Genomic DNA, 14,758 nt, shown 5'->3' on the forward strand with positions numbered 1-14,758 from the left:
CCCCTTCGGCCTGATTGCTCCCTCGTCGCGTTCCTCCACCGCCTGCAGCTTATACAATCCGGGCCGGTAAGTTGGCAAGTCGGGGCCAGTCAGCGCATACACAGTGCTGCCAAGTGTGCTCCCTCATCTCGCTCCCGCAGATGGGAGCATTCTGCGCCTGTGCAGTAGTACTGCGCAGGCACAGAACTCTCCCAGCAACAGGAACAAGATGGAAGAGCGCACACGGCCGGGCGCATATGCAGTAAGTTCCCAGATTGCGGTGGCTGCAGGCAGTGGGGGAGGGCGGCAAGGTACTAATCAGCGCAAAGGGGGCTGGAGGAAGACCCAGGTATGTATAAAACTGTTTTATTTGATCGTCTCAGGATCCCTTTAAGTGATGGTGAAATCCAAAACAGCTGATAAGTTGGCCAAGACCAAATATAGACAGAGAAAAGAAGGGAACTGTGCCTTGGAGTACAACAACAGAGAGGAAGCACAAGGAGGAGCTGATGTTGGAGTGTACAATTCTTAATGTCCTATCTGAGGGATGGAACTGGAGGAAAGCCAGTAGAAAGTGAGCGACCTGAATGCAAACAAAGAGAGGATTTGGGCGAGCAGAGGCTGCTCCACTGTGTCAAACGCTGAGAAGACATAAAGAAGATTAAAACCAAGTAAAATGTGTTAGGTTTTGCAGTTTATAAGTTGCTCATCACTTTGGCTAGGACGGTTTCCATTGAGTGACTGGGGCAGAATCCAGCTATTTTACCGCAGGGTAAGGCTAAAGTAATGAAAGTCAAAAGGGCATTTCAGATCAGATGTGGTGCGAAGTGCCGGAGGGCATCAACATCAGTGTCGAAGTGCGTTGACCAAAGGTAATGTTAGCAATCATTGGCGCCACAGATGTTTTAAAAAAAATTTGCGTTCATCTCGCACATGCGCGATGCGTATTTTTTCAATACACTCCCAAGCAATTTGTTTTTTGGCCACAGGAGGTGAGCACTAGAGAGCCTCACTGATACTTTAGCTTGCTTCCACAAGTCAGATTCCCATTCATTGCAGTGTTAATCTCCAAAGCCTATTTTAATGGTTGCGGTGCAATGTAATCATCCGATCGCATCGCAACCAAAACGCAGGTTGCTAGTGTGAAACCGGCCTGAGGGTCCTTTTACACATGGTGTGATGCAATTTACGAGCAGCAAAAGAGGCTACTGCAACGCATCACACCATTGCACACTATTTGGTACATGCAGGGAGTACTTAAAAAAAAAGGGCCCCTGGAAAAAAGGCCGCAGGGGATTGCCACTAGTAGAATATCACTAGAATAAGTGATATTCTAGTAGTGAATTCTGGTAGTAAAGTTTCAGTAATCTTTACCAATATTTTACTATGACTAAACCTAACCTCACACTGAACCCCCCCTCCTATGCTTAACACAAAATCGTTCCTCTAACTATATCTTAACACCAAGGTGTTGCCTAACCCTTAGCCATCCCCCTTAGTGGCACCCAACCCCCCCCCCCCCCCCATATTATGCCTTAACCTAAACCTTCCCACCTAACGCAGAGCCACAATTTGTAGTAATGATAGTGCAGTTGGGCAAATGGAAGCGCCTGATAAAATGGACGACGTCAATTCTTCCCACTATGCGAATTGCAGCTTTGTATAGCGGGCTCTCTGCCGCAATTTGCCTTGAGGGAAGACTGTCCCTGCACCCAACTACTCTAATTAGCGCATATTGCAGCTTTTGGCTTTAAAAGACAACTGCAGTGAGAGGTGTATAGAGACTGCCATATTTATTTCCTTTAAGCAATACCAGGTTCCCTGGCAGCCCTGCTGGTCTATTTGGCTACAAATGTGTCTGAATCACACCAGAAAAAAGCATGCAGCTAATTTTGTCAGATCTGCTGCATGCTTGTTTGGGGTCTGTGGCTCAGCAGGATAGCCAAGCAACTGGTCGCCCCTTAAGGACCAGAGCCTTTTTTTTCCATTCAGACCACTGCAGCTTTCACGGTTTATTGCTCGGTCATACAACCTACTACCTAAATGAATTTTACCTCCTTTTCTTGTCACTAATACAGCTTTCTTTTGGTGCTATTTGACTACTGCTGCGAGTTTTAGTTTTTATTATATTCATCAAAAAAGACATGAATTTTGTCAAAAAAATGTTTTTACTTTCTGTGCTGACATTTTTCAAATAAAGTAAAATTTCTGTATACATTTTTGTCCGAATTTATTCTGCTACATGTTTTTGATTAAAAAAAATCCATTCAGTGTATATTTATTGGTTTGGGTAAAAGTTATAGCGTTTACAAACTATGGTGCCAAAAGTGAATTTTCCCATTTTGAAGCATCTGACTTTTCTGACCACCTGTCATGTTTCATGAGGTGCTAAAATTGGAGGATAGTATAAATACCCCCCAAATGACCCCATTTTGGAAAGAAGACAACCCAAAGTATTTATTGAGGGGCATGGTGAGTTCATAGAAGATTTTTCTCCCACCCAGCATGGGTATGTGTAAAAATACACCCCAAAACACATTATACTACTTCTCCTGAGTACGGTGATATCACATGTGTGACACTTTTTTGCAGCCTAGGTGCGCTAAGGGGCCCAACGTCCAATTCACAGGTCATTTTGAGGCATTTGTTTTCTAGACTACTCCTCACGGTTTAGGGCCCCTAAAATGCCAGGGCAGTATAGGAACCCCACAAGTGACCCCATTTTAGAAAGAAGACACCCCAAGGTATTCCGTTAGGTGTATGACGAGTTCATAGAAGATTTTATTTTTTGTCACAAGTTAGTGAAAAATTACACTTTGTGAAAATGGGGTCACTTATAGGAACCCCACAAGTGACCCCATTTTAGGTGTATGACGAGTTCATAGAAGATTTTATTTTTTGTCAAAGGTTAGCAGAAATTGATTTTTATTGTTTTTTTCACAAAGTTTCATTTTTCACTAACTTGTGACAAAAAATAAAATCTTCTATGAACTCACCATACACCTAACGGAATACCTTGGGGTGTCTGCTTTCTAAAATGGGGTCACTTGTGGGGTTCCTATACTGCCCTGGCATTTTACGGGCCCAAAACCGTGAGTAGTCTGGAAACCAAATGTCTCAAAATGACTGTTCAGGGGTATAAGCATCTGCAAATTTTGATGACAGGTGGTCTATGATGGGGCGAATTTTGTGGAACCGGTCATAAGCAGGGTGGCCTTTTAGATGACAGGATGTATTGGGCCTGATCTGATGGATAGGAGTGCTAGGGGGGTGACAGGAGGTGATTGATGGGTGTCTCAGGGGGTGGTTAGAGGGGAAAATAGATGCAATGAATGCACTGGGGAGGTGATCGGAAGGAGGTCTGAGGGGGATCTGAGGGTTTGGCCGAGTGATCAGGAGCCCACACGGGGCAAATTAGGGCCTGATCTGATGGGTAGGTGTGCTAGAGGGTGACAGGTGGTGACAGGAGGTGATTGATGGGTGTCTCAAGGTGTGATTAGAGGGGGGAATAGATGCAAGCGATGCACTGGCGAGGTGATCAGGGCTGGGGTCTGAGGGCGTTCTGAGGGTGTGGGCAAGTAATTGGGTGCCCTAGGGGCAGATAGGGGTCTAATCTGATGAGTAACAGTGACAGGTGGTGACAGGGGGTGATTGATGGGTAATTCGTGGGTGTTTAGAGGAGAGAACAGATGTAAACAATGCACTTGGGAGGTGATCTGATGGCGGGTCTGCAGGCGATCTGATGGTGTGGGTGGGTGATTAGATTGCCCGCAAGGGGCAGGTTAGGGGCTGATTGATGGATGGCAGTGACAGGGGGTGATTGATGGGTGATTGACAGGTGATCAGTGGGTTATTACAGGGGGGATAGAGGCATAAAGTACACAGGGGGGGGGGGGGGCTTGGGAGAATCTGAGGGGTGGGGGGTGATCAGGAGGGAGCAGGAGGCAGTTTAGGGCATTAAAAAAATAGCGTTGACAGATAGTGACAGGGAATGATTGATGGGTGATTAGGGGGGTGATTGGGTGCAAACAGTGGTCTGGGGGGTGGGCAGGGGGGGTCTGAGGGGTGCTGTGGGCAATCAGAGGGAAGGGGGGGGGAGATCAGTGTGCTTGTGTGCAGACTAGGGTGGCTGCAGCCTGCCCTGGTGGTCCCTCGGACACTGGGACCACCAGGGCAGGAGGCAGCCTGTATAATAGGCTTTGTATACATTACAAAGCCTATTATACACTTTGTACGCGGCGATCGGGCAGCTAGTAACCCGGCGGCGCTTCCGAACGACCGGCGGGTTACAGCGTGAGGGGGCGGAGCCTGTCGCCGGCGGCTGATCGCGTCACGAATGACGCCGCCGATGGGTGTATTGCAGTCATTTGGGCACAGCCCTTGCCGCCGCCCATCGGCTGGGGGCGGTCCTCAAGTGGTTAAAGAGAATCTGAAGCCATATTAAAAATGGCTTTTTTACTTTATACACATGTGAGGCATGTTTGCCCCAGCTAAAACGCCGCTATCCCGCGGCATAACGAGGGGTCTTTACCCCCCAAATCCCCCCTGCAAAATCCACAACCAACTTGGTCGTGGATTTTGCTGCCCCTGTCTGTCAGCGCGCATCTCCGCCTCTCCCCCGCCCCTCTCAGTGAAGGAAGACTGAGAGGGGCGGGGGAGAGGCGGCGATGCGCCGCTGACAGACGCGTGTGAGGCAGGGCTGCAGCTCATAGCCCTGCCTCACACGGAAGCGCTCCCCGGGCACCACGGAGGGGATTTGGGGGGTAAAGACCCCTCGTTATGGCGCGGGATAGCGGCGTTTTAGCTGAAGCAAACATGCCTCACATGTGTATAAGGTAAAAAGCCATTTTTAATATGGCTTCAGATTCTCTTTAAAAGGAAATATATATGGCAGCCTCCATATAGCTTTCACTTCAGTTGCCTTTAAGCGAAAAAAAAGTTCACTCAAATTATTTTTGCAAAAATTAATGCAAAAAGAAGATCACTCACCACTGGTGGTTGGCATGCTTAATGCAGAACCACACTAATTGATCCAGCACAAACAGCAATTCTGAAACTGCTAGGGCTTTTTTAACATTACAGAACAGAACTGAAAATGAACACTTATCACATTGGGCTTCATTCACAATGGCCTTGTTGGAAATCAGTTTTTCAGCCGAAGAAATACCACATGCAGTATGTTACACTTTTTTTTTTTAATTCACATTTTTTTTTCCACATGCTAGAGTCTTTTAAAAAGTTACCAAACTATTTATTGGTTGACAGTGCGGTGCAGTCCTATGAAAAGGAGGATCTGGAAAGTGTAAAAGAAGGAGGAGTCTGATGAACGTGAGACACTTCACAGGGGTCTGATCATTCAGGAGCGCTAAAATGATGCAAGTGCCCAGAGCAGCCAACTCAGAAATGAACAGTGGGGAGCACACAGAAGCCCAGTATGGGAGAGAGAGAAACATGCTTATCGGGCTGATTACTGTTATGTCCCATCCAGCAGTATATCAACTCCAATACAGTGTGGAGTAGGATAGCCTATTGGCTATCTCCTTTACCTGTCAATGTTACTGCAGGCATGTTTGCCAGTTACCAACAGCTGTGGCTGGTCTTAAATGCTAAACTTTTTTCTTGTTTAAACGAATGCTGTAAACTTTGTGAATTTACAATAATTGAGGTATTTACCACACAAATCTACAATTTACCACCCTAGCCAGTGATTTAACTTTTCTCTGCAGTAAAAGCCTTAATGAATTGCTGCATGCCTCAGGCCCCTTTCACACTGGGATGTTTTCATTGCAGTGCGTTACCCTTTTTACCGCAGGGTAACGCTAGGGCAATGGAAGTATATGGGGCCTTTCACACTAGATGCAATTCACCAGAAGTGGTGCTTCTATCGCAAGAGCATCGATGAGTTGTCGGGCATGTTGCGCGGTGGACCAGAAGCCATGTAGGTCTATGGCAACGCAGCTTTTTTTAAAGTGTTTTTCATGTCTGTGTTGTGCGCACATGCGTGGAAGCAGATTTTTTTAAATACACTTCGTATTTTCAGCACAGGAAGTGAGTGCTTGAGAGCCTCGCTTCCTGTTTGGCTGTCAGCTAGAAGGGGGATTACCGCGTATTAATGCATAAGTCCCTTGTAGGTTATTTTTAGCGTTACGGTGCGATTGTCCGATCGCACCACTACTACCAGTTTACAGTGTGAAACCACCCTCACTTATTGGTAAACCTCTTGAGGACCATGGTGTTAAACCCCCTAGTGACCAGGCTAAATGGGAGCGATTTTTAACCACTTCACAGCTCCAGTACAGTATATCTACTCCCCTGCAGACTTCATCTAACCGCCCAGGGGAGTAAATATACGTACTCCCGCTGCTACCACTGCTGTAAGCGCTCCCGCTTATTTGTGCGCTCGTTCATGTTGCCATCTGCCCGCCAGGAGATCAATGAATGGGAAAGCAATTCCTAATCATTGATCTAAGTCCCCGTAGCAATTATCGGCGCCTTTTATGAGAAGCTGCACGATCATTCTAATAAATAAAAGTTTCCCATCTTCAGTACACTTCCTGTAAGCATACATATTTCGCTTACAGGACATATAACAAAAAAAAGACTGAGGCCATCTTGTGGCCAAATAGTAAAACTACATCTAAAAGTACTTTTTTTAAATGCAAAGACCTGTTTTTACATTTTAAATTAACCCCTTACCTCCCACACTCCCCAATAGTTACCAACATTTATTTTTTTTGTAAAAAAATACAATGAAATAAATTTACAATTATAAAAAATGCATTAATATTTTTCTTAGGGACTGAACTTTTTTAATATGTATGTCAAGACGGTATAATACTGTTACTTTATAAATTATGGTCTTTTTATTAGTGATGGATGCAAAACTGAAAAAAATGCATCTTTATTTCCTAATAAAATATTGGCGCCAGACATTGTGATAGGGACATCATTTAAATGGTGTGATAACTGGTACAAATGGGCACATTAATTACGTGGATTTTAATTACGGTAGCATGCATTATTTAAAAATTATAATGGCCGAAAACTGAAAAATAAGGATTTTTTCCAATTTTTTTTCTTATTTTTCCATTAAAAAACATTTATAATAAAAAAATTCTTGGCATAATGTACCACCCAAAGTAAGCCTAATAAGTGATAAAACAAAAACACATTTAACACATTTCATTCTGATAAGTAGAGATAAAGTTATTGGCAAATGAATGGAAGGAGCTGAAAGGTGAAAATTGCTTGGATGCTGAAGGGGTAAAACCCCTCAGTTGTGAAGTGGTTAAAAAGCGCTAATCAATCACAAAGTGCTCAGAAAAGCGCATCTAGTGTGAATGGGCCCTTAGACTTTGCAACTGCTGTTCAGGAAATGCTGTTGAAAAAGAAAACCCTGAGGATCCCCCATGGAGAGATGGATTGGCCCACAACCTGTCGGTTCTGTCAGATTTTAACCGCCTACTTTTTTCACGATAGTGGTCCTCGAAAGGGAACCTAAACTGAGAGGGATATGGATGTTTCCTTTTAAACAATACCAGTTGCTTGGCAGTCCAGCTGATCTCTTTGGCTGCAATAGTGGCTGAATCTAGAGTGACCAGATTTTTGTAGGCTCAACCTGGGACAGGGCGGCAGGGGGGGGGGGGTGCATCACGCCGAAAAATAGGGGGTGCGGCGCGCGTACCGCGCCGAAAAATGTGGTGTCTGTGGCGCGCGTGAAAAAATGGGTGTGGGCATGACATTCTATGGGCGGAGCTAACCAAATGATGCAACAGCGAGGCATAAGAAAGCAGTGTTTACGCCGTGATGTGGTCAAACGAGGATTCGCATCATGGGTGTGCAGTAACTGTGTGATGCTATTTAATAGTATACCATAACCCCAAAGCAGCAAACACAGCCAACTATGACCATTAAATAATAAATGCAGCAACAGTTACCCCAGACACCACAAAATAAACGCAATGGGCAACATGTCAGCACAAAATAAACGTATTGAGGGCAACATGTCAGCACAAAATAAACGTATTGCGGGCAACATGTCAGCACAAAATAAATGCAATGGGGGCAAACATGTCAGTACAAAATAAACGCAATGGGGGCAAACATGTCGGCACAAAATAAACGCAATGGGGGCAAACATGTCAGTAGAAAATAAACACAATGCGGGCAATAATGTCAGTACAAAATAAACGCAATGGGGGCAAACATGTCGGCACAAAATAAACGCAATGGGGGCAAACATGTCAGTAGAAAATAAACACAATGCGGGCAAACACGTCAGTACAAAATAAACGCACTGCGGGCAAACATGTCAGCACAAACTAAACGCACTGCGGGCAAACATGTCAGCACAAACTAAACGCACTGCGGGCAAACATGTCAGCACAAACTAAACGCACTGCGGGGAAACCTGTCACCTGGGGAAAAAAAGCATTTAGTTACTCACCTGGCAGAAGACGTCCCCTCACGCAGCCGGCCTCTGGTGTGTGCAGCTCCCCCTGGACGATCTTCCTCCTTCAATCTCCCGCTCTCACAGGCAGAGCAGGGCTATGGCAAGATGGCATCCGGAGGCGGAGCCCTGTACTGGAGACAGTACAGGGCTCCGCCTCCGGACGCCATCTTCCCGTAGCCCTGCTCTGCCTGTGCCTGCCGCCCGGAACACAATGCAGGCTGCTGGAGCGGGGCTGCGGGGAATGAACTAGCGCAGCGTCTATGAGACGCTGCGGCTAGTTCATTGTACGGTGGGCAGAGTCCCGAGGCCGGGACGTCCCGCTGCTAAAAGCGGGACGTTTCCCGGGACCTCATGCAGCCTGGGACAGCGCCCCCCGAAGGCGGGACGCGTCCCGGGTAAAGCGGGACGTATGGTCACCGTACTGAATCACACACCTAAAACAAGCATGCCGCTAATCCAGTCTGACTTCAGTCAGAGCACCTGATCTGCATGCTTGTTGTGGCTAAAACTATTAGAGGCACAGGATCAGCAGGAGAGTCAGGCAACTGGTATTATTTTAAAAGGAAAAATCCATATACTTCTCAGTTTAGGTTCCCTTTAAGCAATTTCCAAGTCAAGACAGCCTTGTAAGTGCAAACATATGTGGGAAAATAAAATTGGTTCTGGTTCTATGGTGGTTCCTTAAAGAGAACCTGAGGTGGCACATGATAATCCTAATAGGACCCAGAGGCATGTCATGTGCACAATGACATGCCTCTGGGTGATTGTACCCCCGCTGCCAGCACCTCCCTGCGCCTTGCTGCACCCCCTTAAAATATTGCCAGGCTAGCAATTTGTGTGTCGCTAGCTGGCTTTATTTATTTGAGGCTGTCAGCCACGTCGCATCTCTGCCTGGATTCCGGGCTCCCCCCGCGACTCCCCATCTCTGTTATTTTCCACAAATAGGAAGCCAAGCCACGACCCAGGAACTTCCTGGGTCGTAGCTTGGCTTCCTATTGGTAGAAGCTAACAGAGGCGGGGAGCGGTGTGGGAGCCTGGAATCCAGGCGGAGATGCTACGAGGCTGTCAGCCTCACATAAATAAAGCCAGCAAGCGACAAGCAGATTGTCGCTAGCCTGGCGATCTTTTAAGCAGGTGCAGCATGGCGCAGAGGGGGCTGCCAGCAGCAGTACAGTGACCCAGAGGCATGTCATTGTGCACACGACATGCCTCTGGGTCCTATTAGGATTATCATATGTCACTTTGGGTTCTCTTTAAGACATAAAAAAGATAATGTATCAGACACACAGATGATTATTTACAACAACAAAAAAATGAAGAGGGGTTATGAATGGGGGATGAAAAGATCTACTTACAGACATATTACTTAGTCCATTCTAGAAGAGAATATAGAAATCTGAAAGTTTTACTGATACCTGAGACACCATGCAGAATATTTCAAGAGTTGCTCAACTGCTTGCAGTGGTTCCCATTCATCGGTCCATCCATCAATAGAAGATATCACTGCAATAGCAAGTAGCGCAAGATGCACTATCCCTTGCAATCTGGGATGAACTAGGGTATGTTTCACAAAGGCCTCTGTATTGGTCTTTATAAATATCACCACTGAAGAGAGTCATCAGAAAGCACGTACACTCCATGATTCATGTTCTCAGTCCCCGACACTGAGAATCCCTATCCACACAGTAGAGACAAGAAACACCTCTTCACTCTCTTTCAGCTTCCACCTCATGTCACTCTCCCAACCTCCACTTTTTTCCTCTTCCTTTCTCATCCTTACTTCCTGTCTCACTCTGTTCATAAATGTAGTCTTTAAAGGAGAGCTCCATCTTGTGGTAAATAATCAGTACTACAGTCTAGGATTGAGCAGATCGAATAAATAAACTCAAATTTGTGAAAAAACCATCAGATTCATTCCACCTAAGGCAACATTTTTATATAGGTATAGTAATAGTTATAGCACCCCAATACTGCGCTCGTATATAGTGGCAAGATAGCAAATTCAATCTATTACGGGTAAAGTACAAGCATTGTAGAGCACTGTTTCCATCTGAAATTGAACATTTTTACAAACCTGCTTTCGAAATGCATCATTAGATGATTTTTGGGGATGTTCCCCATTTCATGTTCATAATTTTGTGTGCAACTATCCAGGGGATTCATCTACAGTTTCACAAAAAACTTCATGAGAATGGGGCAGTTTTCCAACAATTTCACACATCTGATTTGACAACCTTGATCAGCTCTACTACAGTCTCATAAAACAAATAGCAAACACTTTGGTTGCTACATATGTCATCTAAATAATAAAATAACACATAGCTATGTAACTAAAGATCTTTCTAAAGGTGGTCATACAGAAATCAACAGAAACATTCCATTTTTCCATATGTTTAATAAAAATAACCAATTGTATATAAATAAATTGAATGTAATTCTTTTTCAATCAGCAGGCATCAATCGATTTTCCAATAATGTCGATATTTTGATCTTTTGGCCATGGTGGAAAACTCTGATCAGTTTTGAGAAAAAAATAGTGTATGGTAGATTGGTTTTATTTTTCATATATTTTTAACAGGTATTCCTTCCTTTGTAAGTTTTTTAAACTTTAAATTATTTTGTAACACTAGCATATTATCAATAATTTAAAGTTTAAAAAACTGGTTATGCCCACGTTTTACCAGTTCCCCAAACTATCAAATTATGTAGTATCTTTGGTATTTTTGGATGTCAATTATCTAAGCTGCCCATAGACCGCAGGCCAATTCTTGATCAATTTCAGAATGAAATACATTGGGAATTGGCCGAGCCCGCCACCTCCGCAGCCAGGGCCGGCCCTAGACTTTTTGCCGCCTGAGGCAAATTTTTAAAAAATTGTCACCGCCGCCCCTCCCCCCCCCCCTCGGGGGGGGGGGGGGCGCTCTTCCCAGCGTGCGCTCCACTGACGTCACTTCCTGCAGCGTCCTGCAGGAAGTGATGTCAGTGGAGCGCACGCTGGGGCGAGGAGGAGGTGAGTGTCTCCCCGCCCGTGCCTCTTACACATACGGCTGCTTCTATTTAGGCTGGAGGGGAGCGGAGGACGGGGGACCCAGGCGAGGGAGGGGGGGGTCCGACCCCCCTCCCCGCCGCTGGCCCAATACCCCCATCCTGCCAGCTACCCCTCCAGCTCGGTGGGCCGGCTCCCCGCACCCACGGACGGGCGGGTGCCGCCCCTGGAAATTTGCCGTCTGAGGCAAAAGTTTCACCCCGCCTCATGAGCGGGCCGGCCCTGTCCGCAGCATGTGCTGCCTCGCCGCTGTGCCCTAGTGTATAAATGTACATGTGTGCATGTGTGCGTTTATACATTACCTGTCCTGTGTAGCAGTGCACGGCACATCTGTCTTATGAATCTGTTGCTATGCCATGCGCCGAATGCGACGTATGCGCTGGCAGCGTATATGCAGCTATGAAAGAGCGGCAAATTCTTAAGTCAGGAGGACACAGTAGTGTTGCTTGCGAAAATTCACCTAAGTAATTTTCGCATCGAAAATCCCGTTTTCGAATTCGGCGAATTTTCGTGCAAATCTTCAGAAATATTCGCGTTTTTTCGACCAGCATCGAAAATTGTATACGGACGCTTATGTGGAAAAATGTCCGCAATAATCCGCATGTAAATTCATTGTATGCGGACGCTTATGCCCTTATGCGGAAAAATGTCTGCAATAATCCGCATGGAAATTCATTCTATGCGGACGCTTATGTCTTTATGCGGAAAAATGTCCGCAATAATACGCAAGTAACACGAAAATGACGGCATTAGGCGAAAATTTACGCGGAAAAATTTGATCGAAAATTTGTCTGTTGAAACGAAATTAGGCGTAAATTCGTCGAAACAAATTTTTGCATTTTCGCTCATCACTGGGACACAGCAACATAGGACAGGTTATGTATAAACGCACACAGCACACATATATATTTATACACTGGGGACACAGCGCCAGGGGTTTTGTCACGTTCGTCACTCATTCCGATCTCGCTCGCGGTTACCGCCATGCACCCCACCGACCACAAAGGGAAAAATATCTTGCAGCATGTCTGACCAATTAATGCAACCAATTTCAGCCTGAAATGCATTTGGTGGCACCAATTTTTATCCAATTCCAACTCAGAAGGTTGATAGGCCGCCAAGTCGTCTAGTGTATGGCCACTTCCAGGGTTAGGCACCACTGGATGGGGGGGGGGGAAGATTTTAGGATTAGGAATTGGTAGAGGGAGAGTTCTGTGTGAGAGTAGGGTTATATTTAGTTATAGTAAAATAATGGTAAAACTTACCAATATTTTACTATCACAATCCAGCAGTAGAATATTGCAAATTTTAGCAATATTCCACTAGCGGCAATCCCCTGCACCCTTTTTTCCAGGCACCTTTATTTTAACTATGCATCTGGCATATGGAGGGTGGTAGTGACAATGGAAGTGATAGCCACATGGCACGGGTTGTAGGGAAGAGTAGTCACACAGGGAGAGAGAGATATATTGGGGGGTAGTGACTGAGACAGGGAGAGAGGCAACGACATAGAAAATCATGTGCCGCGTAAATCCACCAATGGTAACCAGGAGATGGCGGTAGAGAATTTCAGTAAAAGATCCTGGTAATGCGTCCAATCCCCCTGCTCCTGATGAGTCACGAGGGAGTGACGAAACTAGTCGGGCGGGGATTGAGAGCACCAGGAACTAACCGGCGGCATAGCAAGTGTGACAAGTGCAATATGGATGGGCGCGGCATGGAAAAGGCACAGTAGAGCCCAGCCTGGCAATGGGAGAGAGCCAGTGGAAAAAACTTTATGTGCTACTAACATCCGGAGGCATGTTTTAATAAAATTTAATGTTTTTAAACATGATTACGCTATGGAAGGCTTTTAATTTTGAGGTAATTGGAACACATGGAGTGAAAGCATTGATACAGGTATCCTGGATTCATGCAATCTATGACCAATCTAACAGTGGTCACTGCTGAATCGGTGAGTCTGTTTCCAGTTGGGTGCAATCTGGTGATGGACTGAGCACAGTATATTGGAAGTAAGATTGAATATAGGCTGCAGCAGTGGACTAATGAACTGTGTATGAAGGAGAAGTTAAAAGGGGTAGTGCGCTGGACTTATAGATATACAATTTTGTGAAGTGCCATACTTAGTTGTGAGCACACCCCTGTCTGTGTTTTAGAGAAAGGACCAGAGCGCTTTGATAATCTGATGATAACTGGGTGTAATGTGGCTGTTTGATGTGAGTTCAGGTGAGCCGGAGGTCACTGTGAGTGCTGCTGTGGATGGTAGAAGTGCTGCTAGGGGAGGGAGAGGTCACTGTGGGTTGTGGAGGAGGTAGAGGTCAGTGTGGGCGCTGGGGAAAGGGTAGGTCACTGTGGGTGTTGGGGGAGGGAGAGGTCACTGTGGGGTCTGGGGTAGGTAGAGGTCAGTGTTGGTGCTGGAGGAAGAGGTAGTCACTGTGGGTGATAGGTGAGCTGGAGGTCAGTGTGGGTGCTGGAGGATGGGGAGGTTACTGTGGGTGCTGGGGAAAGGAGAGGTCACTGTGGATGCTGTGGGAAGAGGAGGTCACTGTGTGTGCTGGGGGAGAAACCAGTCACTGTGAGTGCTGGGGGATGTAGAGGTCAGTGTAATTGCTAGGGGAGGGAGAAGTCACTGTTGATGCTGGGTGTTGTGAGAGGTCACTGTAGGTGCTGCTTTTGGGATCGGAGGTCCCTGTTGGTGCTGTTAAGGACAGCTGGAGTGCTGCTGGGGGAGGGAAAGATCACTGTGGGTGCTGGGGTAAGGATAGATCACACTGGGTACTGGGGGGGGAGAGGCAAGTGTGGGTGCTGAGGTAGACAGGATCACTGCTAGTGCTGGGGAGGGAGATGTCACTATGGTGCTAGGTGGAGGGATATGGTCACTGTGGGTGCCAGGTGGAGAAAAAGGTCACTGTGGGTGCATCTTTTAGGGAGACACCATGCTACTTGCTCCCACACAGCTGACAGAATGGCCACACTAGGATTTCTGTCCAGAGCCTCTTCATTCCAAATTGTCCCATGTGGGGGCAGAGCTTCACGAAGGAGTGGGTGGAGCTTATCATGGTAGGGGCGGAGCTTCCTTTGCACAGCCAAAGGGGACCCTTTATTGAATATTTTAAAAAAGGGGTTATCTGTGCGCCCAGAGACCCTCCTCTGCACAGGGGTGCCTATAGCCATTTTGTCACTCCAGGCGAGAAAAACTGTGACGCCTGACCCCTGCCCCCCCCCATGAAAATAATCGTAATGTGGCAGTGTTTCACCAAAAAATTATCGTAATGTGGCAG

Source organism: Hyperolius riggenbachi, chromosome 10, assembly GCF_040937935.1.
Source record: "Hyperolius riggenbachi isolate aHypRig1 chromosome 10, aHypRig1.pri, whole genome shotgun sequence".
Lineage (NCBI taxonomy): Eukaryota > Metazoa > Chordata > Amphibia > Anura > Hyperoliidae > Hyperolius > Hyperolius riggenbachi.